This window comes from Pan troglodytes, chromosome 4 (assembly GCF_028858775.2).
Source record: "Pan troglodytes isolate AG18354 chromosome 4, NHGRI_mPanTro3-v2.0_pri, whole genome shotgun sequence".
In the NCBI taxonomy this organism is placed as follows: domain Eukaryota; kingdom Metazoa; phylum Chordata; class Mammalia; order Primates; family Hominidae; genus Pan; species Pan troglodytes.
Genome location: NC_072402.2, coordinates 9,190,079 through 9,217,940, shown reverse-complemented (window position 1 = coordinate 9,217,940; position 27,862 = coordinate 9,190,079). Strand labels below are relative to the sequence as shown.

At 37.6% G+C, this 27,862-nt stretch overlaps 1 long non-coding RNA gene across 1 annotated transcript; it reads right to left on the bottom strand.

The window, feature by feature from the left end:
* Nucleotides 1-618: 618 nt before the first annotated feature.
* Nucleotides 619-27,862, bottom strand: LOC107974615 (uncharacterized). Its single transcript, XR_001717463.4, has 6 exons — nucleotides 27,666-27,862; nucleotides 19,064-19,348; nucleotides 5,901-5,933; nucleotides 3,236-3,354; nucleotides 3,003-3,076; nucleotides 619-2,036 (listed from the first exon to the last, which is right to left on the bottom strand). It is a non-coding gene; the product is annotated as an uncharacterized LOC107974615 (long non-coding RNA).

Here is a 27,862-nt window from a genome sequence, read left to right as displayed (position 1 = left end):
AATTTTTGTATTTTTAGTAGAAACAGGGTTTCACCATGTTTTCCAGGCTGGTCTTTAACTCCTGACCTCAGGCAATCCACCCGCTTTGGCCTCCCAGAGTGCTGGGATTACAGGCGTGAGCCACCTTGCCCAGCCTAATTTTCAATTCTGAGGAGTAAAATAATCAATCATAGCCAGAAAAAAATGAACCATTTAATTCAATTCTATGCTTCCATTGTGACTGCAACTCACCAAGTACTCTTCTCATTCTGAGATAATCCAACCCACATAAGACACTCTTGTCAATTAACTGTTCATATTTAATATTATAATAATGATATAATAGTAATGCTTTCTTGTTCATTCATTATTTATGTGGAGATTTGGGTAAGTTTACTCTGAGCCTTGCTTTTGTTATTTTTAAAGTAGGCTAGCTTTACCCACATTGCAGTTTCCCCAGTGAGAATTTCAGATAATTTCTGCTAAGCATCTAGAACAGTTAACGGTTTCTAGCACATTAAAGAAAAATCATTTGCAGAAGTGGTCATTATTACACTATCTCTGAGACTATTTTGCAGTCATCAATATGTATATCCCATCAATATATCTTCTGTTGCCTATGAAACCTTCAACACAAGTAAGAATATAAAAGATATTTAATAATGACAGTTCAATCCATATTCATACATTGATTAATTAATTGTCAAGAATGAAGGATGAAGAAGAAAAATCACCAGAGGATCTTTTGGCTTAAGCTTCACTCTTTATTCCATGTAATAAATTCTTCTGTCTGTCCTGGGTTGACACCTGGGCCTTCTTGAATGTGGCACATCGCTTGGTTGATTATGGATGACTCTGTCAGAGGAAAACAATCTCAGAATCTTCTATACCGAAAATGCTTTTGGTATCAGGCTCCAAAGACATAAAACAAAACCTGAATTCAGATGATTATTTAGAGATATGCGGCGTATCAGTTCTCATGCTAAGGGTTGTGAGATTAAATTAAAACTGTACCCAAGCATAACCTACTTTAAGGACTGGTCACTTGGAATTTGTGTTTCAAAAGGGAGAAGGGTCTCCTTCTGCATCACAGGATTTCAGGACCCGAAATGCTTGTGAATTTCAAGGGGGACCATGATGCACAGCAGCAACATGGAAGAGTCACTACATCTCCATAGCTCGCAATTCAAGACTGCCATGACCCTCATGGTGGTTTCTCTAGAGTGGAGGGAGACTGATCTTGTCGCTCTTCTTCCCAAAAGGGAAGCCGTACCAGACATAGAAAGACATGGGTCTTAACACCGTGTAGTTCTAAAGCCAGACCCAGTCACTTCGTCTTCCTCAGGTGTTTGGCTCTATATCAAATGCCTGCATTTAATCACAGCGTAGAAACAGTTCTATGTTGGAAGTTGTTTTCATCACTAAAAGGCTCTTTTGAGAGGCCATCGCCATAACAGAAGAATCTGGGTTCTGAAGCAGTGTTGTCAGGAAAACCATGATCATCTTCATGCACAAGGGTGGCACTGCAGATAGAGAGACGTTGAAGAAGAAAACCCCCTGGTTGCATTGGGCAGAGCTGTCCAGTGAACAGATTTTGTGTATGTCTCCAGGGAATGAAAATTAACTCTCCTCAGTTGACAGAGAAGGGTGACTATCTTTTTGAAGTCTCCAAAGGGTCCCTGGACCAGATCCTGTGGCGAAGGCTGCAGGGTCTTTCCTGTGATCCCAGCAGCTCAGGGTGAGTCCTCAGACCCCACCAGATTTTGGCCTCCTTGGAAGAGTGGAGTTGTCAGCAAAAGAGGCCCAGGGCTGAGCTCCAGTGTGAGCATGGCAGTTAACAGGGATGCTCCCCAGAGGTTCCTGGCTGCAGAGAAATATAGTGGGCTTATGGACAGCGAGGAGGAAGGAATTCATTCTAGGAGAAGATACCCCTGACCTGGCCTCAGGGCAGATGAATCACAGGAACTAAAACAGATCTCAGTCTCCTCACAGACAATGAGCGACATTACATGGACAGAAACAAGCTCCAGGCAAGCAGTAAATCAATGAATAAATGTCTGTTAAAAAAAATTTTAGGACAAAGATAAACAGGAATGACAATTTATTTTTATTTTTTATTTTTTTTGTTCTGTCCCATGTCTACTCATACAGAATGAAAATCTAGTCATTTAAATAGTGTTAAAACTGGTGGTATGCTTTTTCAGAACACACTTTTGTGGTGGCAGTTTCACTTGAGAGACCAAAATGTAAAGTACAAAAGTGTTTGGTGAGCAGAAAGAGAAAGCATGGAGGGAAGTTACTGTCTTGAGGGATATTTCCACTACTCTAGGACTATCTAGCTGTCCAGGTAATGAGTACAATGCTCCTAGAATCAAATTCCCACTTTTCTGCAGTGGACTGAATTAATCTCTCATCTTTAATTCCCCTTTTCCAGAATCTCTTCAAATTTCCACATGGAAATTACAGTAAATATGATAAACTAATAAAAGTTGTGGCATATGCACTCTGAAGTGTCCCTCAAGGATTTATGGCCTTGGATCGTCTCTGCTTCTGGAGTGGGGCAGAACCTGTGACTTGTTTCTAAGCACCAGGATGTGAAAAATGAGATGGGATCAGTCTCCTTTGATTGGGTTACATTATTTAGCAAAATGAACACATATTTCACTCTTTTTCATTAAGTACATTTTAAGGCAAAAGTGATGAGATTTTCAGGCAACTAAGACTGCAGATAAGGTATTTTTTTTTTCTTTTTTTTGGTCAAGCAAAAGGGACATTATCTTGACTGGATCTTACTTAAAATTGGATGAAAGCCCTTAAAAGAGAACTGGGAACTTTTATGGGTAAATAACAGTTTTGTTCCCAATCTGGGAGAAGCACACTGCTGTGTCATAATTGCATATGTGGCAGAGAACTGGAGTGGCTTCTAGGACCTGAGGGCAGTCTCCAGCCATCAATTGGGAGAGCCAGTATTCTCAGTCACACAGTCCAAGGAGATGAGTTCTGTCAACCTCAGTGAGACTCACCAGGACTCCTCCCTAATCAAGCCTCCAGGTGAGTATGCAGCCAGCAGACATCAGGGTTACATCCTGGAGAGACCCTAAGCAGAATATTTGGGTAAGCCAAGATAAGTTGGTAGTAATTGGTTGCACATAAATGGGAAACTAATACAAGAATGTTGCAGACATTTTTTTTAAAATCTTGTGTTCTTGACTGAATTATAAAGCACCCTAATTTCATCAGCAGAAGTGAAAATTACCTCTCAGAGAAGTTTCTTATACTTGAAGTTTCTCCTTCAACAGGTGTAGATTCTATTTGTTTCAAATTCAGTGGTGATTTTTCTTCACCTAGAAGCACTTTTTGAAGGTCCCATCTATGCTAAACATAGGATAAATTATACGGAAAATGTATCCCCTCCATTATCAGATTAAAAACAATGTAACAGTGCAGCAACAAATGATTAATTCATTGATCATGGCATTACTGCCAAGACTGCTCTATAATTCATCAAAAGCTTATCTCACGACCCATTCTTTCCTAAGGTCATTGTATTTTATTTCCTTTCAGTATTCTGCCCATTTGCAACATTATCACCTATTTTGCATTTAGATGAATCTTGGATTGATTCTGAAATACTGGGTGAAAAAAATGTAATAATGACAACCCCTAAGTAGCAGAACCACTCCCTGCAGGGTTGATGTGTGGGTCACCACGTGCACTTGAACCTAGCGATTACCAGTCCACAAATAGCAGGTTCGTCATTGTACATTTCTGCCAGTGTCTTTTCAAGCAGGAAGGACCCACAGGCAAAACATTGGGATGCATACCTTTTTAATAATTGAGTTGTACGGAAAGGATCACCATCCCATGTTTCATCTTCAAAGATTACCTAGCCTGAGAAGTATCCTCAGGGTTTTTTTGGGGGATGCATGTAAATTATACTTCTCACCTAAATAATCTTGAAGCACACACACACACACACACACACACACACACACAAGCTAAGTGATTGAAAGTTAACCTGATCCAATAGAGACAATTTTAATGTTCAGTGATAAAGAAGTTGTGGAGTTCAACTGACTATATTAACCAAAACAAACATTGGATTATCCCATGTGTATCCCAATGAATAGCACCCTTCTACTTGCCCTTGCCAATAGCTCTAAAAAAGTTAGAAAAGGAAGGAAGGAAGGGAGGGAGGAGGGAAAAAGAAAGAAAAGAAAGGAGAAGACAAGAAAATATAAAGAGAAAAGAAAAGAAGTCATCAAAATATAACCCATGCTATGGATAGAAGCTAAATCACAGGATGTAGCTTGTGAAAGTTCACTAAATTCCAGAATTAGACCAACTCTCCCATCCTGTCTCAGCACTGGACTGGGGTGCTGCAGATGGAAGCCTGCATAGTAAGACTTGCAGTGTGGAGGAGCCAAGGCTACTTACATTTTCCTTGGACAGGCCTGCTGAAGAGACAGAAGACAGAGGCCACCTGACCATGAGCCCTTATCCTCCCCAAATTGACTAGTTAGAGGAATCAGTCCCCTACCTGGAGGCAAAATGCTATAGAGGTGATCACAGGCCCATCGTATAGGTCACATCTAATCAATGTTCTCTTACACACACACACACACACACACACACACACAAGCTTTAACATATTGCTAAATGAAGAAACTCCATACCAGTTTAGAACACTGAGTAGAAGTTACTATGATATGTTGTATGTCATAAATTAAAGCTAAGAGAGTTAATAAGGGATAATATGAGAGATATGCTAAAAATACTTTGTACATGGTATGTAGTCAAACGAAGGAAGACACTGGCAATTGTTAGCTAAAAAATCTGAAGTTAATCATGCAATGCAGAGAACAGAGTGGCAGTTCTTTCTTGAAAGAATACAGAAAATAGTGAGAAGACTGCCAAGTCATGTCTGGGAGATAGATGAACCTCATGCTGAGCAAACATTGTGTGGTCATGTTGACACTTCCATCTCTGCTGGACTGCCAAAAAGCCACCAGGTCACCATGCTGTGAACAAATTGCCTCCTCTGTACCTGGCCCCAAAACCTTCCACATCATGGAGCAACAGGGCCTGTACTTCTCCATGAAATAGCACCACCTACCTCCACCCCTTCCATCCATCAGTCCTCTACCTTGGGGGAGGCTCTAGAATTGGAGGTTTATAGGAGGTTTTGTCAGTCTAGACAAAAGGAAGGGCCAGGGATGCTTTTCTGCAAACATCCTTTGCTTTCAATTTTCTCATATTGTAGGCTCATTAGGCATGTCTTGGGTTGGAAGTGAGTATGAGATTATTGGAGGACTCTATCCCACCAAGCCATCCTTAGCACCATCTCGTTTCCTCTCCAACATTATACCTTAGATTCAGAAACTGCCTCCCAGTCAAGAAAATCCTACACCACATGGCAGAGCATCTCTCCCCTTCTCTTAAAATAATAGCAGTACTAATCAATCAGAATTCTTATTAGCACACTGGAAAGTTGGTTGTTAAACCTTCCCCATGTGCTTCCTCCATGGCTCCCCTGGAAGAGCCATGCTGCTGGCCCAGCCTGAAGCACATCCTTGCTCAATTTGAAGGAACAATGGTGATGGGTTCTAAGGACCATGGAGGCCTGGTGTGATATTAGTTGGCACATAACTGGTACTTCCTGCAGTCAGAGAAAAATTAGTATCAAAGTGGTATTTAAGGAAGTTCTCCTCAGTATCCTGGCCCACAGACTTTAGAAGTAAACTCATTTGGGGTACTCAACAACCAGTTATGGGGATGGCACCTGGAGAACCATCGTCACTCTGTATTAGTTCATTCTCACACTGCTAATAAAGACATACCTGAGACTGAGTAATTTATAAAGGAAAAATATTTAATTGACTCACAGTTCCACAGGGCTGGGGAGATCTCAAGAAACTTACAATCATGGCAGACGGGGAAGAAAATATGTCCTTCTTCACATGGTGGCAGGAAAGAGAAGAATGAGCAAAAGTGAGAAAATCCTCTTATAAAACCACCAGATTTTGTGAGAACTCACTCACTGTAATGAGAACAGCATGAGGGTAACGGCTTCCATGATCCAAATACCTCCCATAGGGTCCCTCCCATGACACATAGGGGTTATGGCAACTATAATTCAAGATGAGATTTGGGTGGAGACACACCCAAATTGTATCACCCTTCTACAAGCTCATATTTACAACTGGGAATTAGGTGACACAGCTCACGTTGATGGGTTGAAAGCTCCTTGACTCACTGGGAAGGAGAAATGTTTACAAACATGAACAAATAAATAAAACAGTGACAGATTCAATTAGAAACAGTAAAGCACACAGCAGTCTGGAGGAAGTTTACAAATCATTAAACTTGTTTACTCTATAAGGCTATGCAATTCATTCAGAGTAATTAATCTGAAAGATAATATTAGCTAGAACACATTAGTAATGCTGAGGTAGCTAAGTAGCTTAAAAATACCAACAAAAGGAAATGAAAATATACCTGAGAGGAACAAATAAATTCTATAGAATTAGCACACTTATAAGCAGAACCAGTCACATAATTTGTGAAGCCAGTGCAAAAATGAAAATATCATTTGACCAACAAGTCTCAGTTTCCCTAATATCAACCCCTATCCATCACTGCCCCTCTCCTCAGTCCCTGATAGCCACCATTCTACTCTGTTTCTATTAATGCACTGCGGTTTACTGTTATTATTATTATTATTATTCCACATATAAGTAAGACCATGCTATATTTTTCCTTCTGCATCTGGCTTATTTGATTTAGAATGTTTTTCAGGTTCACCCACCTTGTCCCAAGCAGCAAGAGTTTCTTCCTTTTTAGGGCTGAATAATATTCCATTGTTAATATCCCACTATTGCTTAATTCATGTATTCATTGTTGGATGCTTAGGTTGATTCCATTTCTTGTCTATTGTCAGTAATGTTGCAATAAATATGAGAGTGCAGGTACCTCTCTTCAACACACTGATTTCATTTCTTTGGATATACACCCAGAAAAGGGACTGCTGGATCATATGATAGTTCTATTTTCAATTCTTTGAGGAATCTCAAGACTGTTTTCCATAGTGGCTGTGCCAATTTATATTCCCATCAATAGTGTATAAGGTTTTCCTTTTCTCTACATCATTCCCAACATGTGATCTTTTGTCTTTATGATAATAGCCATCCTAACAGGCGGGGGTGATATCTTATTACAGTTTTAATTATGTAGAAAGAATAAGTTCTAATGTGTAGCATGGAGACTATAGTTAATACTACTGTATTATATACATGAAATATGTTAAAGGGTAGATATTAAGTGTTCTGACCACACTCAAAGAAATGGTAACTCTGTGAAGAGACGCACACGTTAGCTATCTTGACAGCAGCCATGGGTTCACTATGTACAAGGATTTCAAAACATCGTGCTGCATACATTAAATATATACAACTTCAGTAAATATTCTTAAATGAAAACATGAATCCTCCTCTTCAAAAGTAAGAAAAATAAGCTCAGTTGCAGATACTCAAATATAGACCCTTTTATATAAAAATAGTTGGGTTTTGTTTTTTGAAATGGAGTCTCACTCTGTCACCCAGGCCGGAGTGCAGTGGCATGATCTTGGCTATCTCCAACCTCCGCCTCCCAGGTTCAAGCGACTCTCCTGCCTCAGCCTCCCTAGTAGCTAGGACTATAAGAATGTATCAGCAAGCTCAGCTAATTTTTTTATAAAAATATTTTTCATTAATAATAATTGGAGTAATTTTGTACACAAGTAATACCACAATCATAAATGTACAAAATTACTCTGATTAAATTTTTTTTCATTAATAAAACTCAATCAGAGTAATTTTGTACATAACACCACAATCATAAATTGCAAAAATAATACTTGGAAATAATAATTGTATATAATATATAAGTAATAATACTTTATTAATGTGATACCTTGCTAGAGCGTAAGATTTCAATGGCTACATTTTTCTGAAAATACTTCCACTAAGCCATTAAAATGTATGCACTTAGCAACTTTATTTTCTATTGATATAATTTAAAACAATGTCACTTGCTCTTGGGAAATGTAAGATCACAAATAATTTTTATTATACTAAATTTTGAGTAGACTCAAAATCCTGATCCAACTGTTCCTGAGGAGTATTAAATTGGCTGTGACAACAATAGGATAAATACCTAATGAGGCCTCTTGAAAAATAAATTTCAGTGCATCTAAAGATGATGATTCTTGTGGAACAATTTTCTGAAAAGGCTTCATACACATCAGCTTTGAGTCTGAATTTAATCTTAAATTTAAATATACACAGTCATATTTTAATGATTTCTCTGGCAGTTCCTGTAACTTGTGAAGGCAGTACAAGAAACCCAGAGTGGATTCACGAGGGGTCCTCGTTTCAAAGTGCCTTTTCATGCAATCACTCTATCTTTGATAAGGAGGTAATTAATTTTAAAATTATCTTTCTCATTAATAATGGGATCATCAAAAGCTTCATATGAATACAATGTTTTTTATCATCACATGCGACGATCTTTAAATATAATTTCTACTTCTAAGGCTGTGGGTATTTAATTTGTAGTTTTGCGGCAGTTTTTCAAATAAGAGACTCTAACTCCTTGAAGATCTCTGGTACCTCCCTGACAGGCTTTAATGACAGTGTTCATGTGTATGCTCTTATTTTGAAATAACTGTACTGAATAAAATAATTTCTTTTTACAAAATAGTGTACCACAATTTTGTAAAAATGTCCTCCCAGAGGTCCAGAAGTTTCCACACAGCACCCAGAGTGCAGCATGTTATCTGAGGGGAGGCTGCAGGCAGGGGTTCCAAGACAGACAGGCCAGCTGGTCACCCACAGCAGGTCCCAGCCTTGTCCCCACCCAGGCCCCTCTTCTCTCCCTCACTGGCACTGCTGGCATGAATGCTCCTGATGCCACCTCACAGGCACATGCACATGCCTTTTTGTGCTTATATCTTTGTTCAGCTAATTGTCACTCTATTCCGTTTCTCCTCTTTCCAGGCACTACGGGTTTGAAGGCGCTGTCTCTGAGTCCTGAAACTGAGGGGTTAATCTGATCAGTTCTACCTGCCTTGATTGCTTTAGTCACTTACCTTGTGTTATCATTATTATTGTTTTCCTTTTTCCACGCAGCCAAAGGCCGCAGTAGCAGAAGGTTTCGCGACTGAATGCTCAAACTTAACCTTCACTGGACACTTTACAGATAACATTCAAAGGTCACCATTTTAACGGTTCCTTCAGTTGTTTTTCAGAAACTTAAGCCAGCTTCCCTCCAGTTCAAACTGGTTGAGACCATGAACCCTTCAACTGAGCCTGTGCAAGTGCCCTACAGCACTTGGACCTTCCATATTTTACCCCAAACTACAAGTGGCGTTTTGATGTTGGAGGGCTAAAAGCTCCATCCTTAGATTACGGTGACACTGCTGTTTTCTGTACATGTGTCTGGTGAAGTCCCATGAAGCCTGACTGCGCTTATGCAGAATGAACCTGTTATTCATTTTTCACCTTAGAACACCCTACTTTCCTAACTCATAAATATCCATAAGCCTTATTTTCAGGGAGGAGGATTTGAGACCTGTTCTCCTGACTCATTGCTCTGTGGCCTTGTGAATACATCTATTCTCTTTTGCAAAGCCCATGTCACAGTGATTGATTTACTGCGTGCAGGCAGAATGAACCTGGACATGGCCAATAACAGTACGTTCTGCTCAAGTGCACCTAAAGTGAAAGTTGGGTTCTCATTATCTCAGTGGAGATGTGAGGAGCCTACAGACTGACAACAAAGGTCACCCCAGCTTTGTGGCCCTGTCCTTAAAGGAAAGGAAACTGAGTTCATCAGATCATTTCCCTCCATTCCCCACTGGAACTCTAGCAGTCTGTGGTCAGCCCCAGTACTATTATTCAAACCTTGTTATTCTCACATTTTTCTTCCCAAGGGTGGTCAGGCATCCCGCCTATTCAAGAGTGATGGGTGTGTGAGCCGGAATCTCATCCCCTTTCTCTCCAGCCCATGTACCCCATGCTCCTAGCACACACAGTTTCCACCATGCCCTAACCAACTGAGGCTCGGGGCATCTTGATAATTTGCACACGCTGTTCCAGCTGCCCAGAGGACCCATCCCCTACTCCTTACAACACCCTAGTAACTCCTAAAGATCCAGAATGAATCCCTTCTCCTTTATGTCTCAAGCCCTTTAGTCTCTTCACTGTCAGTCTCTCATGGCATTTGCAAAGGTCTAGGTTAGATCATGAGCCACACTCCCTACAATTATTTGTTCACATGTCTTCCATTTTCAAACTATCTATAAATCTGTAATGATTTTGACAAAGAATACAAATGTTCCTTTCATATTTTACTCAAAATATTATCTGCCAGTGACCAACTTTAGCATGGATTATTTTTCTCCCTTACCCCACCTTGCCATAATACACCTCCTAATTAAATCTGACAACATTATTTTGCTTCTATAATTTTGTCACAGCTCTTATTTTTCTCCTTCATTCTCCTTACTGCAATAAACTAGCATAGCATCTTTAGATTTTCATAAAGACTTCAATTTTATTTTCTGCAAAGAAATATGTTTCAGAAGAAATCTGAGCATCTACAAACCCCAAATTGGAGCTCGAATTAGGTAATAAAAAGTATTTAAGTTTAGAAAGAGAAGAACAAAGGAAAAGCAAGATGTATGTTTATGTCTATTCACGTGTCTGTGTGTGTGTGTGCATATATAAATCAAATACATTGGTCAGCAGACCACCCCCATATCAGCTAGGATCCAGGCAGTGAAGCAAACACTACTCTAGTTTTTCCACATATAGGGAGTTTAACATAAAGATCTGTTACATAGGTGTTGGGAAGATGAGAAGGCAGGCAGGTTAGCGTGGCAATTTAACTGCCTGAAGGAGCTACTGTCCCAACAGTAGGAAGCAGTAGAATTTCAAGTAACCAAATACAAGAGGCATTTTGATGGGACTAGCATTTTATACTGGGGACTGCCTAGTAAAAGTTGGAACCATGGAGCTCAGGGCTTTCTAGGAACCTGAGCAGCAAGGAAGATGTGGCTGCTACTGAAAACACTCACCAAGGCAGAGAGAGAGGGGGAGATACCCTGGCGCCCCTTCCCTTCTGTCCTTCTGTCTCCGGCCTGTACCTTTCATTGGTCAGACTGAAAGGGAAGCCAGGTAATATGGGAACTGAGTGGGCTGGAATCAGACCCCTGTGATAAAATCATGCAACCAACAGAGCAGGAGAAGCACTGATGTGCACATCCCTATGGAAGCATAGTGGACTCAGGTGCACAAGCAAGCCTGCTTCCTGTCACTACAAAAAAGATGACAAGGCCGGGCACGGTGGCTCATGCGTATAATCCCAGCACTTTGGGAGGCCTGGGCGGGAGGATCACGAGGTCAGGAGTTCGAGACCAGCCTGTCCAACATGGTGAAACCCTGTCTCTACTAAAAATACAAAAATTAGCTGGGCGCAGTGACATGCACCTGTAATCCCAGCTACTTGGGAGGCTGAGGCAGCAGTATTGCTTGAACCTGGGAGGTGGAGGTTGCAGTGAGGCAAGATCGCACCACTGTGCTCTATCCTGGGTGACAGAACAAGACTCTGTTTCAGAAAAAAAAAAAAAAAAGATGATGAAAGTCTGTGGCAAAGCACAAAACTATCACTCCATTCCCTGCATGTTACAGTTTATTGAAGTGATGTACTCTCTCTATTTTTTTTTTTTTTTTTTGAGATGGAGTCTTGCTCTGTCACCCAGGTTGGAGTGTAGTGGCACCATCTTGGCTCACTGCAGCCTCCGCCTCTCAGGTTCAAGCGATTCGCCCGCCTCAGCCTCCCAAGGTGATATACTCTTATCTTAAGAATTTCACAATATTTTAAGGAAAGGATTGTGCTATGGACTAAATTATGTCACCCTAACATTTCTATTTGAAGTTTTAACCCCCAGTACTCCAGAACATGACTGCATTTGGCAACAGGGTCTTTAGAACGGTAATCAGGTTCAAATTAGGTCAACAGTGTAAGCCATAATTCAGTGCAACTTGTGATCTTACAAGAAGGGGAAATTGGGACACAGACATGCATAGCGGGAAAACCAGGTGAAGACCCAGTTTAAACTACCCAGTCTGTGATATTTTGTTGTGGTAGCCCTAGCAGACTAATACAGACTCTTTTTTTTTTTTTTTTTTGCTTGGTTTATGTTTCCATACCACCCACTTCTTTCCACAGGACTGAGATATGATTGCAGCAATTGTTATGTACCCACAGACACATCTGAGTAGCAAGTGTTTTATTATATGTAGAATCCCCCTTTCTTGAGATAATCAAAGCTTTACTTCTCTATGCTGACAAATTCACTTATGACAAAGTGCCCAGAACATCTAAAATTCAGATGAAGCCTGCTATACTGGAGCATAGGAATGTGCCTAGAACATCTGAAATTCAGATGAAACCTGCTAATCTCACAGTGCTACATTGGAGCAGAGGAATGTGATCCCAGAGATGGAGGCCAGTGGCTGCAGTTACACATGCCTTAATGAGGAAATTGGAGACGGAACAGTTTCCAAGGTCTATCTTTGTATTCTCTAATCATCTCTGTGCCTCATTTCTGCTGCCCTGTGTCCTCCTGGATCGTCCTCTTTAGAACATTCTTCCTCAGCTTAATTCCAAAGAGTATTCCACAAAAACCGCCTTTTCTGTCTAGTTTTAGAAAACCTTTTCAATTTGAATCCAAGGGCTTGGACACTATGTGCTTTTTCAATGTGATTCCAAGAGCATGGATACTATGTGATTCCAAGGCTATGGATACTGTGTTAATTTATAACAGATGAATAAAGATGGATAAAAGACGGTATAACATTACTACATGAACAAGTTCACAGCACTGGATGAGGAAGTAGCCTCTCTGCTATATTTGGGGTTCACAAATCTTGGGGAAGACCCTAAAATGAATAAGGAGCTTGCTGGGAGCAAATCCTGTAAACTTTTGCTTCCCTAACCTCTGTCATTAAAATGTGCCTTCTGGTGGTAGGTTATTGATGTTTGCATGCCTGACCCCACAGGCAGCAATCACAATGCACATAAATATAGGTCGGTCAATAAGAAGAGCCTTTCGAACAATTAGGTTTGCAGGTTTGAGGTCTGTTGGGATATCAGAATCTTTAAGAGCACATAATTTCATTGTTGGCTCAAAGCAGTAAAGAGACACAAGGAAAGTTATGAATCTAAAAAACAAAAATATAAAATGATGAACAATGGATGCAGCAACCTTATTTAGACACAGTGAGTTGATTTAAAGGCATTTGTGCATCAGTCTGTCTTCTAATCTGGTGGGAAAATGGCATCTCTATAAAGAATTGGGTAGCATTAATTTTTTCAGGATTTTCTAATGAAATTTTTCAAGAACACAGCAAACTGAAAGAAGTCTACAATGAGTCCAAAAATATCCACCGCCTAGATTTTATCATTATTTTATTATACTTGATTTATCAAATCTATACATCCATGTATCATTTAATCCATTTTTAGAAATGCTTTGAAGTATATTGCAGACATCAGTACACAACTTTTCAAATGCTTAAGCATGCATACATTAGCATGATTTCAATATTTCTTTATAGATTTGTATTAAAATGTATACACAATGAAATGCATAAGTAGTAAGTATAGATTTATGGAGTTTTTTTTTTCAAATACATATACCATAACCTAAACCCCTATCAAAATATAGAATATTATGCTTAGCACAGAAAGTTTCTTTATGCCACTTCCGGTACTACCCCCCCACTACACCCAAATTGGCAGCCATTGTTCGGATTTGTTTTTTCAATAGAGATCAGTTTTGCCTGTTTAAAATTTTGTGTAAACGAAATGGAGCCATATGTTCTCACATGTGTGAGGCTTTTTGTTCAGCATGCTTTTGTAATGCATCCATGTTCTTGCATTCACCAAACATTTGCTACTTTTTTATTGTAGTGTTCCATTGTGGGAATATTCCAATTGGTTTGTTCATTCATTATTGAAGATACCTGGGATGTCTTCCAGTTTTTAACTATTGTAAATAGACCTGCTATGAACATTTTAGAAAAACCTTTTTGTGAACTTGTTTTCAATTCTTTTGAGTAAATAATTAGGAGTTGAATTTCAGGTCATAGGAAAGATATATTTGGCTTTATACAAAATTGTTATGTTACTTTATGTAGAAATTTATATATGTATGCGTGTTATAGCTCAAATTGTTTCAGCTTCGGCCATTGAGAGCTCTTTTACATGGCATCTGTACCTCTTGACATACATATGATACGATGATAGCTGTAGGTTTTATGTAGATGATCTCTATCTGGGTGAGGAAGTTTTAGGCCTAGGTTGCTGAGATATTTTTATCATGAAAGGTGTTGCATTTTGTCAAATGCTTTTTCTCTATCAATTGATATGATTGTATGGCATTTCTTCTTTACACTATTAATATGGAAAATTATATTGATTTTTTTTTGAATACCAGATGAGATTTTCATCCCTAGGAATAAATCCCCATTTGGTGAAAATATATATATATGTGTGTGTGTGTATGTGTGTGTGTGTGTGTGTGTGTGTGTGTATAAGATTAACCAACATATTTTGGTTAATATTTTGTTCAGGATATTGGTGTTTATGTTCTTGAGGAATATTGGTGTATAATTTTCTTTCTTTTTTTTATAAGTAATGTATTTTCCTGATTTTGTATCAGGGAAATAGTAAACTCAAAAATGATTTTAGAAATATGTCTTCTATTTCAGAAAGACACTATGTAGAGTTGTTATTTATTCTCTAAAGTTTGGTAGACTCCACCAGTGAAACCATCTAAGCCTGAAGTTTATTTCCTGGAAGGTTTTTAAATAATAGTTCAATTTTCTTTATAGTAGGACTATTCAGATTATCTGTTCTATCTTGGACCAGTGTTGGTAGTTTGTACTGTTCAAGTGGTGTCCATTTTATCTAAGTTGTCAAATGTAAGTGCATAGAGTTGTTTGTAGCTCTGATTATTTACTATCTGTGATACCAGTAGTGATATCCCCTCTTCATTTCAGATTTCTGTAAGATGGATGTTCTCTTTTTATTTATTTATCAGGCTTGCAAGAAGTTTATCCATTTCATTTATCATTTTGAAAGACCACTTTGAGTCTATTAATCGTTCTCTGTTTTCTTATTTTAATTTTTATCATTTTTTGCTGTATATTGTTATTTTCTTCTTTCTTCCTGATTTTGGTTTATTTTGCTCTTGCTCTTCTTTTCTAGTAAGTTAAAGTGTTGACTTCAGACTGTTCTTCATTTCTAAGTGCTATGACTTTCCTTTTCAGCACAGCTTATTTTCATTCTGCATACTGTGATATGTTGCACTTTCATTGTCATTCAGTTCAATATATTTGTACATTTCCTTTGAGACTTCCTCTTTGATCCATGTGTTATTAGACATATGCTAATTAATTTCCAAGTATTTGATGGAATACTTGAAAAAATGGGAAGATTATGAATAACTGGAATCTCGTTTTTTGTTATTGAGTTCTCATTTATTTACATTATAGTCAGAGAGTATACTTTTATTATTTATAAAATTTTAAACATATTGAAGTTTGTTTTATGAACTGGTAATGTCTATATTGGTGAATATCCCTGGGACACTTAAAAAGAAAGTATATTCTGCTTTGATTGACTGAAGAGTTCTGTAAATATTAATCAGATTCTGTTTATTGGTATTATTGTTCAGTTCTTCTGTATATTTTATGATTTTCTGCCTATCATTTCTTTTAATTACTGAGAGGAGGGTTACTGATGTGCCCAATTATGATTGTGAATTTACCTGTTTCTCCTTTCAGATTTATTAGTTTTATTTTATTTTTTGACAAATTATAATCATATATAATTATGGATACATAGTGATGTTATAATGATATATGTATACCATGTGGAATGCTTGAATCAAGCTAATTAACATATCCCTCATCTTAAATACTTATCATTTATTCTTCCTGTCTAGTTGCAATTTTGTATCCTGTGATCAAAATCTCTCCATTCTTCTCCTCACCTCTCAGCCTCTGGTAACCGTCATTCTACTCTCTGATTCCATGAGTTTTTAACTCCTAGAAGCAGAGTGTTCTTTCTTTATGTATTCTGTGTCTCTGTTATTTTGTGCATATGCACATAGGATTGTTCTGTCTTCTTGGTGAAGAGCACTTTTATTATTATTTAATGTTATTTTTTCTGGAATATTTTTCTCTGAAGTCTAGTTGATCTGACATTAATGTAATAACTTCAGCTTTTGTTTGATTTATGTTTGCATGGCATACATTTTTCTATTCTTCCCCTTTTACTTACACATATCTTTATATTGGAAGTGAGTTCCTTGCAGATAGTATATAGTTGGTTTATTAATTTGTTAAGTTTATTCTGATAATCTGTGTGCTTGATATGCTAGCATTTGATCTACTATTATATTATTGGTTTGCATCATTGACTTTTAATTAGATTTAGTTGGTATATCTAGAAGCTATAATATTAGAATTATGTTTGAAATAGTGAAGGAGTATCTCCTTTTATAAATCTTGAAATACTTATTTTTGAAATAGTACAATTGCTTAGAGTATTAAGTACAGTTTTACTAAAATATGGCAAGAGCCTTGTAGACTGCTAATGAATACAGGATTTCCTTTGTGATAATGAAAATATTCTGAAATTAGATTTTTGTGAGAATTGCACAAATTTGTATTACAAATCAACAAATTGTGTATTTTAAATGAGTGAATTATATGGTATGTTAATTATATCTCAATACACTGTTAAAATTCAAAGGTAAAAACAAACAGAAAACTGGTAGATCAGTTTGCTCATCACTTTTTACTAATTTTATTGATGAAATTGGCCCCACCGAAAGACTTACCCTTGATTTAAAAATGATCTTTAATAAAATAAGTTATCTTACAATTTTCACAAATTGATAGCTCCAAAAAGCATTCATCCTAGATTCAGTGATAGCAGTGGATTTTTAGTCTTTGGATATTTTCATAACATTTTCATTTGAATTTCTTCTCTGTGTAAGTAGTGAAAGAGCAAAGAGCATTTGATAATATAGAAAGGTAAGGATGTAAGAATATACAAATATTGCTTAGCTGAAATGTATTGGACTCTTCTCCCGAAATATTTCACAGGCAACTTAGACTGAGTGTGTCCAACGTATCATAATCCAAAGCAGTAGCAATTTCTACAACCATTTTCTTCTTTATCTCTGTGAGCAGTACCCACTTGTTCAACATTGAACCTTGTATCATCCCTGAGTCCTCTGTCACCCCAGCAATGGAATGTGTTTCTGAACTCTCTTGAACCATTTCCTTCTAGCTCAAGTTTATGGTAACTTCATTTATCCTCTGACTACTGAGTGCTCTCTAGCTGGGCACAAGGCTGTTAGCAAAGCCCTGTCTCCTGCAAGCTGAGACCACTCACACTGGCCACTCCTTCACTTCCAAGCCATGACAGGCAATTCCTTGACACCAGACATTTTCCACAATCAGCTTTTTCTTCTTCGAATATTTCCATATCTTCCTGACAGATTCCATTTCTATTTACAAGCCCAGATAAAATCTCGCCATCTCTCTGAAGCCCTACGTGGCCAGCTGGGCTCACCCAGCTCTCAGCCTCAGACATGTTTTATGTTATATTGCACTGACCTCATCTATTTTTTAAAATGTTCCCATCTCCCACTAAACAGTGAGGTTGTTGTGGGCATGCTTTATGTCTTACTCATCTTTGAATGTCTACTGTTTAGATCACCTTTTGCCAGTTGCTGGCCATGGTAAATATGTGTCAGATTTAAGTTAATTTGATTTTGTATCCATAAGCTTTTCTTAACCATGAAGTCACTGAGGGAGGGATTTTTTCCTAAACATTTTGAATCTCCAAGATTAGTATACGTTACCTCATATAAAATAGTTTTTAAAAATGTTTAGTGTATAAATTGACTAATAAAAATTGAAAAGTATCTAATATAATTAAAGGAACACTAAATTAACATAGGGTTACCTGAATTTGAGTACCATAACCTATGACTATATAAGTTTTCAACAAGCCACTTTTTCTCTTAGGCAGTCTACTGTGTGTTAGCCGAACAGATTCTGGAATTCAACTCTCAGGCTACAGTTCTGACTCTTCCACTTAACAGCTGTGTGACCTTTGGAAATAGCTTAATATAATAGATATTCCCACACTTTGCTTATTTCTGGTTCTCTATTTTGGTCCCACTCATGTCCACAATCCTTAGCCCTCATGCAGTTAGCCAGAGACTTAAGATTAGCACTGTCTGGCCAGAAGGCTTCAAAATATTTAAGAATTGGTTCATGACATATACACCATAGTATACTATGCAGCCATAAAAAAGAATGAGTTCATGTCCTTTGCAGGGACATGGATTAATCTGGAAACCATCATCCTCAGCAAACTAACACAGGAACAGAAAACCAAATACCACATGTTCTCACTCATAAGTGGGAGTTGAACAATGAGAACACATGGACACAGGGAGGGGAACATCATACACCAGGGCCTGTCGGGGGGTGGGGAGCAAGGGGAGGGAAAGCATTTGGACAAATAGCTAATGCATGTGGGGCTTAAAACCTAGAAGACAGGTTGATAGGTGCAGCAAACCACCATGGTACATGTATACCTGTGTAACAAACCTGCACGTTCAGCACATGTATCCCAGAACTTAAAGAAAAATGAGAATAAAAAAAAATTGGTGTATGACACTCCAGCTCTCACCCGGCCACAGTGACAAAAAAGTCATGACATAAAAATTGCATAGACAATTTACACAAATCATAAGTGTGCCACTTTCTAAATTATCAAAAAATAAACACAATTTGATAACCATCACTCAGATGAAAAGTAATAGAATATTACCAGAATTTTATCTAACCAAAAAACCCTCATCACCAGTTCCCAATTTCTATTATTACTTTTCTCATCCTTGAGTTAATGTCTCAGCTTCTAACACCATGGATTCTTTCAGCCTACTCACCTCCTGAATGGTGAGTTGTGCTCTTCTATGGATGTCTTTTTTCACTCAGTGTCATATTGGTTAGATGCATGTATATTGTTTTATGCAGAAGTAATTGACTCATCTTCATTGATGTAGGGTATGCCATTTTATAAAACATCAGAATTTATATATCCACTCAACAGTTAATGGACATTTTAGATGTTTGTAATTTGAGGGATGTGGCTGTCCTCTGAAATGGTTACTGCCTTCAGGTCCTTGATGCCTCCAGGTCAGAAGCCATCCTCAGTACCCTATCGGGTGGTCCTGCGCATCAGAACAAGCAGGAAAGAAGGGTCATACAGTGGTTGCTAGCTAGACAGAGCTCACAGTCTTTTATAACCTAATTTCAGAATGGCATCCCATCCCTTTTGCGGTGCTCTGCGTACTGGCTCCAGCCCATGCTCAAGGGGAGTGGACTGCTCAGTGTTTAACCACGAGAATGGGGGGATGATGGGAGCCACGCCCAAGGTATCTATCACATCATTGGTAGATTGTGGGTCCAAGAATGGAAGCCACCAAATACAAGCTGTGCTATAAAGTGCATACCACTAAGAAAGTAAAATACAGCCACCAGCTGTATTTTAAGACAGAGTTGACTGTAAGGTCGTTCACATTTTTCATGTTAAAATTGGATGAAAATATGTATTTGTGACTCAGTGAAATACGGTACTCAGCTATTTCAATGATCATCTCAACAGCTCCTTAGGAAGCAAGTGCTTCATTTCCTTGCTCTGCTAATGGTGGCACTTTTAATCATGTAAATCAGGAGTGTTAATCTGAAATTCCTGTGATGTGCTGATAAGTTCAATGAATTACTTATTAAGACACCACCTCATGCAACTGGACATCAGTATCAATATCAATTTATTTAAAAATAACCATGCAAGGGAACTAAGCTAGGTTAACACTTTCCTGATGGATCACAGATTGGTTTAACAAAGCACGCAAAGTCACTAATTTCTTATGGTACCAAACTTGATTCCATTTACCAGGATATGAATCTCTCTGCCAAAAGACATGGAAAGTGCCTGTGTGTGTGCGCACGTGTGTGCACGTGTATGCTGTCTTTAACAAATGAAGCATAGAATTACTGTAATAATTTTAGAATGGGAAATAAAAATGATATTCAGATAATGTTATGGGAAAAAGTAGGAGTAAAAATATACTCTACATTAGGCATTCATCAGGAACTTTTAACATTACCACGCTAAATTTTTCAATAGAAAAGTGAGAAACTGCTTTAATAAATTGTTGTATATCCATATAACAGAATGCTATGCAGCCATTTAAAATACTGTTGCAAAATAATGTTTGCTAATGTAGAAGGAAATGTTCCTCATGTGATATTGACTGAAAAAAATGTGAATTGCACAAAATATTCACATTTAAAATATATAACTTTTATATAGGCATAAGAAGAGGAGAGAAATATATATAAAATATTAATATTGATTATACCTATTTTCAGGATTATGGTTAATTTGTCTTCTATTTTGGACATAGAAAAACATTTAATATATATTTTTGTTTGTAACTTCAAAAAATGAAGCAGCTTACATATAAGGCACATTAGCGATGGTCCATAAATGATGAAAACAGCCAACAAGATTAATATATAAAAAGCAAATCAGTGTTCATAGCTCATTTGCTATTTTAATTTTTAAAAAGGAATGGTCTCCTTATTTGAAATAACAAAGTAATATAAAAATTATGAATAAATTTCATTTAGATGTTTCCTTCAAATTTAGATATTTTCCTATTTGTTATGGAATCCTATTAAGCAAAAATCAAGTATTTTCTATGTAATTCAGATTTCGCATTGTTTTTATATTTTGAGGTATGCTTTTTGTCATACCTAGAAATTCAATTTAGTTTAGAATTTATGGACAAATGATATGAATCAGCTATTCATAGAAGAGGAAACTTTCATGTTGAATTAATATATATGCAAGTATCTCCAACTTTTATAGTTGCAAATTCAATTGAGTAACAATTCCTTATCCATCATGTTGGCAACATTTTAAAGGTATAATTGTATCAAGCATTGATGAGGATGCAGAGAAATGTTTTTCAGTGATCATAAGTAGGAATGTAAATGGTATTACCACTTAACATGTAAAAATGTCTGGTAAAGTTTAAATGTACATTTTCCTCTAGCCATTCTCTATAGAACATAAATTCTGTACACAGGCACACAAATATACTCACAAAGACATTCATGAAAATATTATTTATAAATCGCAAAAGAGAAGCAATCTAAATGTCTATTAATGTATTATTCAATTAAGATCTGTTCATATATTATAATACCATACTGTAGTTAAAATAAATTAACCAGTTCTAAAGGCATTAACAAAAAAAGTCTAAACATTTTATTATAATACAAAGATTACAGATTCTCAATTAAAGATGACTGAAAGAACAAAGAAAACAAGAGGAGAAAATTGTCAGTAAAACACTTAAAAAAATAAGGTTGGACTTGGGAAACGTGGGTTTCCAGATTTAAAGGCATCACTGATTGCTGAGCATAATGGATGAAACATAGAGCCATACCGAGGGATGGCATCATACATTTTCGGAACACTGAATATAACAAACAGAAAATGCAGCAAGCTTCCTAAGAGGAAAACAGGTTTTATGTAAAGGATTGAGGCCAAGTGCGGTGGCTCAGGACTGTGGACGGCCAAGGTGGAAGGATTACTTGAGGCCAGGAGTTCAAGACCAGCCGAGGCAACATAGTGAGACCCCCATCTCTACAAAAACTGTAGAGCATGGTGATTCATATGTGTAGTCCAAGCTACTTGGGAGCCTGAGGTGGGAGCATCACTTGAGCCCAGCAGTTCGAGGCTGCAGTGAGCTGTGATCACAGCACTGAACTTTAGTCTGGCAGCGGAGGGAAACCCTGTCGCAAAAAAAAAAAAAAAAAAAAAAAAAAAAAAAAAAAAAAAAAGATTTCCACCTTAGAATTCTGAAGCAAGTCAAACTACAAATAAAACGCAAGGGTAGAAAAAAGGCATTTCAAACATATATGTTCTCAAAAATTTTACAACCTGTGCACCCTATCTCAGGAAGCTACTAAAAAACATGACCAACAAAATCCAAGGAATAATCCAGGAAAGAAAGAAATAAAAGATAAGGAAATTCAGGAAATTTGACATCCACCATTAAAAAGAGATAAAAGGATTTCCAAAATGATAGTGAATCTGGGGTCTGAGGTTAGGGGGCAGCCAGCGGGCCGAGAGAGAAATCCTTTCAGGCAGCTCAGAGCAGCCAGAAGGCTAGGAGGAATTCACACCAGGCAGTGAGAGTGAGGGTGTGATGGAGCATCCTGAGACATAAGTTACACAGTGGAAGGAGAGGCTGGCGCTGAAACAGTGACAGGAATACCAGTAAGAAAGATAAACTCATTATAATAAACTATGCAAACACATATGAAGAACATGTATATAGTAATAATGTAAATATTAAATATTGATCTAAACAAAATTATGATGCAAGTATATTTGGAAGATTAAACAAAGGAGAATTGGAAAAAAGAAGAGGTCAGGGAAGAAAGATTCATACGAGAGAGGTAAATCCCCACCTTTAATTGTAGGGAGTAAACAGATTACAGCTAAAACTGAAAAATTAAGAAGCAACAATATAAACATAATTATTAATGATGTGGAAATAAACCCCAAAATAATCAACAAAAAAAGTTGAATATATTTTCCTTTAGGGAGAAGAAATGAAGTATATGTTGTGGTGAATTACTGAACTCTTTAAAGGTTGGGCAATATAATAATTGTAAATATTAAAAGCAAATTTTAATATTTAAAATGAATTTTAATACACATATAAAACAAAATTTAAAATGAACTTTAGATATTAGAACATATTTTAAATTAATACAAGTAAAAATAAAAATATATGTAATGATTGTATGCACAAATTTTAGTAATTAAAAATAAATTATGAGACTGATCCAGCCTGCAGGTGCACACTTACACATGCGCACACACATAGATATGCCTGGTGGCATGCCATAAAGGGTAAAGCACAGGAAGAAAAGGGGCAAAGCAGCTCTACGAGAGTCATGGGCACTGGCAGGCAGGGGAACATTGAGATGGGGAGAAGGGTGCATTCTATGTCTTTCCCAACTGGACTGGTTTTACAACAATTTTATAACCCGTGCTCTTGATCAGAGCATAGATAAATGACAGCAAGTTTGAAGCCATCTCTGGACACCGCTGAGCAGCCTGTGTCTGCCCATCTGAACACCATGGCTGGGGAGGATCTAGGGCTGTCTCTAGAACACAGGAGGTCTCTTTCCTATCCGAGCTTGGCAATTTGGACACACACCTTACCCTCGAAGATCTATCAACTCTATGGTGTACTTTCAGTTCTGTCTGTGAGAAAGTCTGAGTTCTTGGGCAAATTTAGAGCATACCTCTTTAGCTACAATGGCCTGAGCTGGACCTTTAGCCTCCATCCTCATGGCTACAGGGTACAGCCGTGACCCACGTGAACATTTATTTTCCACTTACTGCTGCAACTCTAACTTACAGGCAGAACTTCCCAGGTACCTCTTTTCTTTAACCAGGGACTTCACCCAAACTCTAACATGAACTGCATATGGAAAAATGCCCACAGTGTTCGTCGATGCCTCCAATAAGCTCCCTGTTACTCTGATAAATATAAGTATAGTATGTGTAGCCAAAATACTAATAGCAAAATAATATCAGTATTCAGTATCCCCTCCTATACTTGGTTAATTGTCCCGGTCATCCAACATGACCATCATCCAACATGACCCAGACCCTTTTCCAGAATATCACCCAGCCACATACACCTGCACTGCAGTGATAAGAATAATTGGCTTTTACAGATTTAAATTTTGAAAAATTTGTATATAAATATTCCTATAAAAATCAATATGTCTACAAGCCAAGCCCCAAGTGAACGTGATTTATCACACTTACGCGTTTGTAACTATGTATTGTGGATGTTGGCATGGGCGACCATGGCTAAGCCATCCCTTTACAAAATGATGCTCTCCCCAGAAAGCCCTAATATTGTAATAAATCTTTGCATTCTCTCTTATTGCATGTGTAGCATTTTCAGTCTTGATATCTGAACCACATTTTAGGGAGAGAGGCTGATATGGCTTACACAGGGTGATCACAAAACAATCTCCTCCTCTGGATGAGATTACATTAAATTAAAAAAAAATACTCTAAGGAGAAAGCATTTGCTTTTAAGAAGACAACACAGAAAAATACTTACGTGTGCTCAGATTGGTAGAACCGTATGACTGAAGGCAGATTTATTTCTCAGACACCAGGGCAGGGAGCTGCTCAGGTGAATGGTGCTCCTCACCTCCAAGGAGTGGCTCAGGGCTGCAGTCTGAGAGGTAGGGCAAGGCCCTTCTCCGCTGGCCATGTGAGGGAGGCACTAGGATAGCATGTCCAGCACTTAGAAGTAATGCCTGGGAGAAAGGATTCTCAGAGATCCCTCGTCCTTTTCAGTGTGACCTTTAGGCACATAGAAGTGTACAGGACCTTGGGGCATTTTAGATGATGGATCTCTACTAAACTAAGAACATCTGGATTTTCTTGTTTACTGGCCACTAAAGAGCAATCAGACGACAGATGTTCTGAAAAACTGCCAACCTGGACCGAATCAAATTGATGACTTGTAGAGGGAGAATCAACCTCCATTTTCTAACCTCCTGGGCCAACTAGGATTCCTCAGCACGATTGCTTTTCTTTTTCTTAAAGCACAGATTTAACTCATTATGGGCATGTTGTTGTTTGACTAAAATCTGAGTAGGGAAAATTTACTTTGAGAACACTAGTTGCCTTAATATTTTAATAAGCTTTTGAATTTCCAGTTCAGGTTAAAGAAAGCAAGAACAGTTTTTGTGACAAGCAACTACCTCAATTTATGCAGTTTCCAAATATAAAGTAAGACCAATTTATATTATATATAAGTATACAAGAAAATAAATTCCCTAAACCCAATGAATTGTGTTTATATATATATACACACACACACATACACACACATGCACAAATATTTTTTGAAGCAAAGAGAAAAATTCTGAAAATTAGAACTAATTAATTGCATTCCTTATTCAGAAAATACACTGAGAAACCTGAATCCAAAATAAAAAAATAACCCTGCTTCTGTTCTAGATGGTGTTATGTGCATGAATAGGAGTCAGGCTTCCTGAACTGCAAGAAGACCGCATTTCCTTTATCTCACCCACTGCAGGTCAAGTTCTATCAAAGAACTGTGGAATTACAGTCCCTACCTCAACTCCACCTCAGTCCCAACTACTAATCAGAGGAGTTCTGAACTCCATATCTAGAGTGGTTATATATTTTATCTTCAATTAAAATTACCCCCCGTTTAACCTAAACAAAACTTCCCTCTAATATCAACAAATTTCATCTCTTTTCTTGTTATAAAACAATATGAGTAAACTAGAATGAAAAGAGACATGTAAGTAGTTTTTGATAATTAATAATAAAGCATAGTTTAAAAATAATAGAATTCAACAAATAGCTAGGAAAAAACCACACATGCTAGGATCAATATTAATGGGTTTGTATGATTTACCAAGCCAGAGAAGTTTAATTAAATTAAAGATGAAAGTGATAAGAAGCTGCTTACTTTTTATATTCTATTTTTATTGCAGCTTATTAAGGAAACATGGACAATTCAAATGTAGAATATGAACTTTTCGAATTTTATAATAAGGTTGCAAATCAAAATGATGTATTTAATAAAATTTCCTATTAAATTTTCAGTTTTTCAAAGAGCTCCTTTCTTTTGTAATGCATCTATTGTCAGTAAAATTAACCAAAGCTCAGCAGAAAATCAAAATAACTTTTTTCGTGATTAATGTTAAGACACCATGATGCCAGAGCAGGTTTCACAGAGATGCAATATCCATTCAGTATCCAACAGAGGTATATCCCTGAGCTGAATAGACCCTGAGTCCATATACATTGATGTAGGTCACATTTATGTTGGTATTCAAAGGGATTTCCGAGATTAATTTGTTAGCAGTTGTAGACTACAAAAAGATTTTGTTCTTTTCTCACATTTTTTGGATTTTAAAACTCAGGAAAAAAATCAGAGTGAAAGCCTCTGACATAACAAATTCAGTATGGAGCAAAACAGTGCAAAATAGTATCCAATAAATTTTCCTACACTGTTCATACTATACACCCTAACTCTTAGACCAGCCTTGTGGAAAGTCTACTTAGTTCTAAGACAAATAGCCAATACAAACATCCTGAACCACTTTGCATGCCAAAAAGACTATCCATTAGGGTGACTTTTAACAGTGGACGAAGACCAGTGGTCCCTTGACATGTGTGACAACCCCCATATAATTTAACATCGTAATCAATGGTGGTATTGTGTTTATATCTGACATTCAGCCTGTTTTTCCAAAATTTCTTTTTTATATCATTGACAAAGTTTATGACTTCAATCAGCAAGGACTCCTATAAATTCACTGGAGGTATAAGAAATCATTTTGAACACATCATGGAGGAATGGCTCCATCTGACCATCCAGCTACTTCCTCCTCCCTACTTCATGTCCAGGTTCACTCCCTGCTTCATAGGATTGGGGGCATTGTCTGAATGGAGGGAATTCTTTATGACTTAGTGTATAGTTAGGATCCTCACATATTAAGACTAATAAAGGATTATATGCAAACTTCAAAGTGCAATTCCAGTGGCTCTAGCAGTGGAAAGGGGCCTTACAAATACAAAGTCTAATGTTTAAAAAGACAGTTTGAAAACCTGTCAGTGTTAGCACAGACAAAAGAGTCCTATCTCAGATGAAGTGGGAGTAGAAATTAAGACTAATTGTGATGCTTTGGAATGACGAAGGGAGTGCTGGGACTTTGTGGCAGACTCTGACAACCACAGAAACAATATGAATAAGATTACAGCTAATGGTTTATTCTGTCATATTGAAAAGGTTAAAATATGACTCAGTGCCACTGACTCTCAGCAGCAATCTTTCAACCAATAAAGTTCATCATACTCACTTAGGAAGAAAATGTATAATAATGACACCTCTATACTTTTGTATTTAAATCTGTTATTGCCTGTGCTTAAATCCTTAAATTCACAAAATAGACCTTTCTTTCATCGGAAATTTGACAAATTGAGAATGGTGTTAATAAAGACTTATCTATTTTCCAGATGTATTTAAATTATATTTTCATTTCGTATCAGAAAAACAACTCTCAAACTGTGTTTCTCCTCCACTCTCACCACACAACAATGACCCCAGGAGACTTCTGTGACCAAATGTGTGCAGATTCTCCCCCACTGCCAAGTGGCTGGGTGTCCCCCAATTCAATTCCAACACTGTCCACCTAGAGAGAGTGTCCCATCCCGCAAGTTGAAGGCTCAGTCCCCAAGATTGTTCCTTTCTTCCTCCTAGTTGTAAGTTTGGGCCTCCAAATCTTGTGACCAACTGGCTTCAAGTTGAGGTCACCAAGACACCCTCTTTGGGTTTGATTAATTTGCTAGAGTGACTCACAGAACTCAGAGAAACATTTAACATTTACCAGTTTACTAAGAAGCGTCTTTGAAAGGATATAAGTAATCAGCCAGATGAAGAGATACATAGGTGTGAGGTCTGGAAGGGTCCTAAATGCAGGACCTTCTGTCCCCATGGAGTTGGGGTGCGCCACCCTCACCGCACGCAGATGACTTCTTCACCTTCCTGTCGGCCTCCACATGTCCAGCTCTCCAAAAGCCCTCT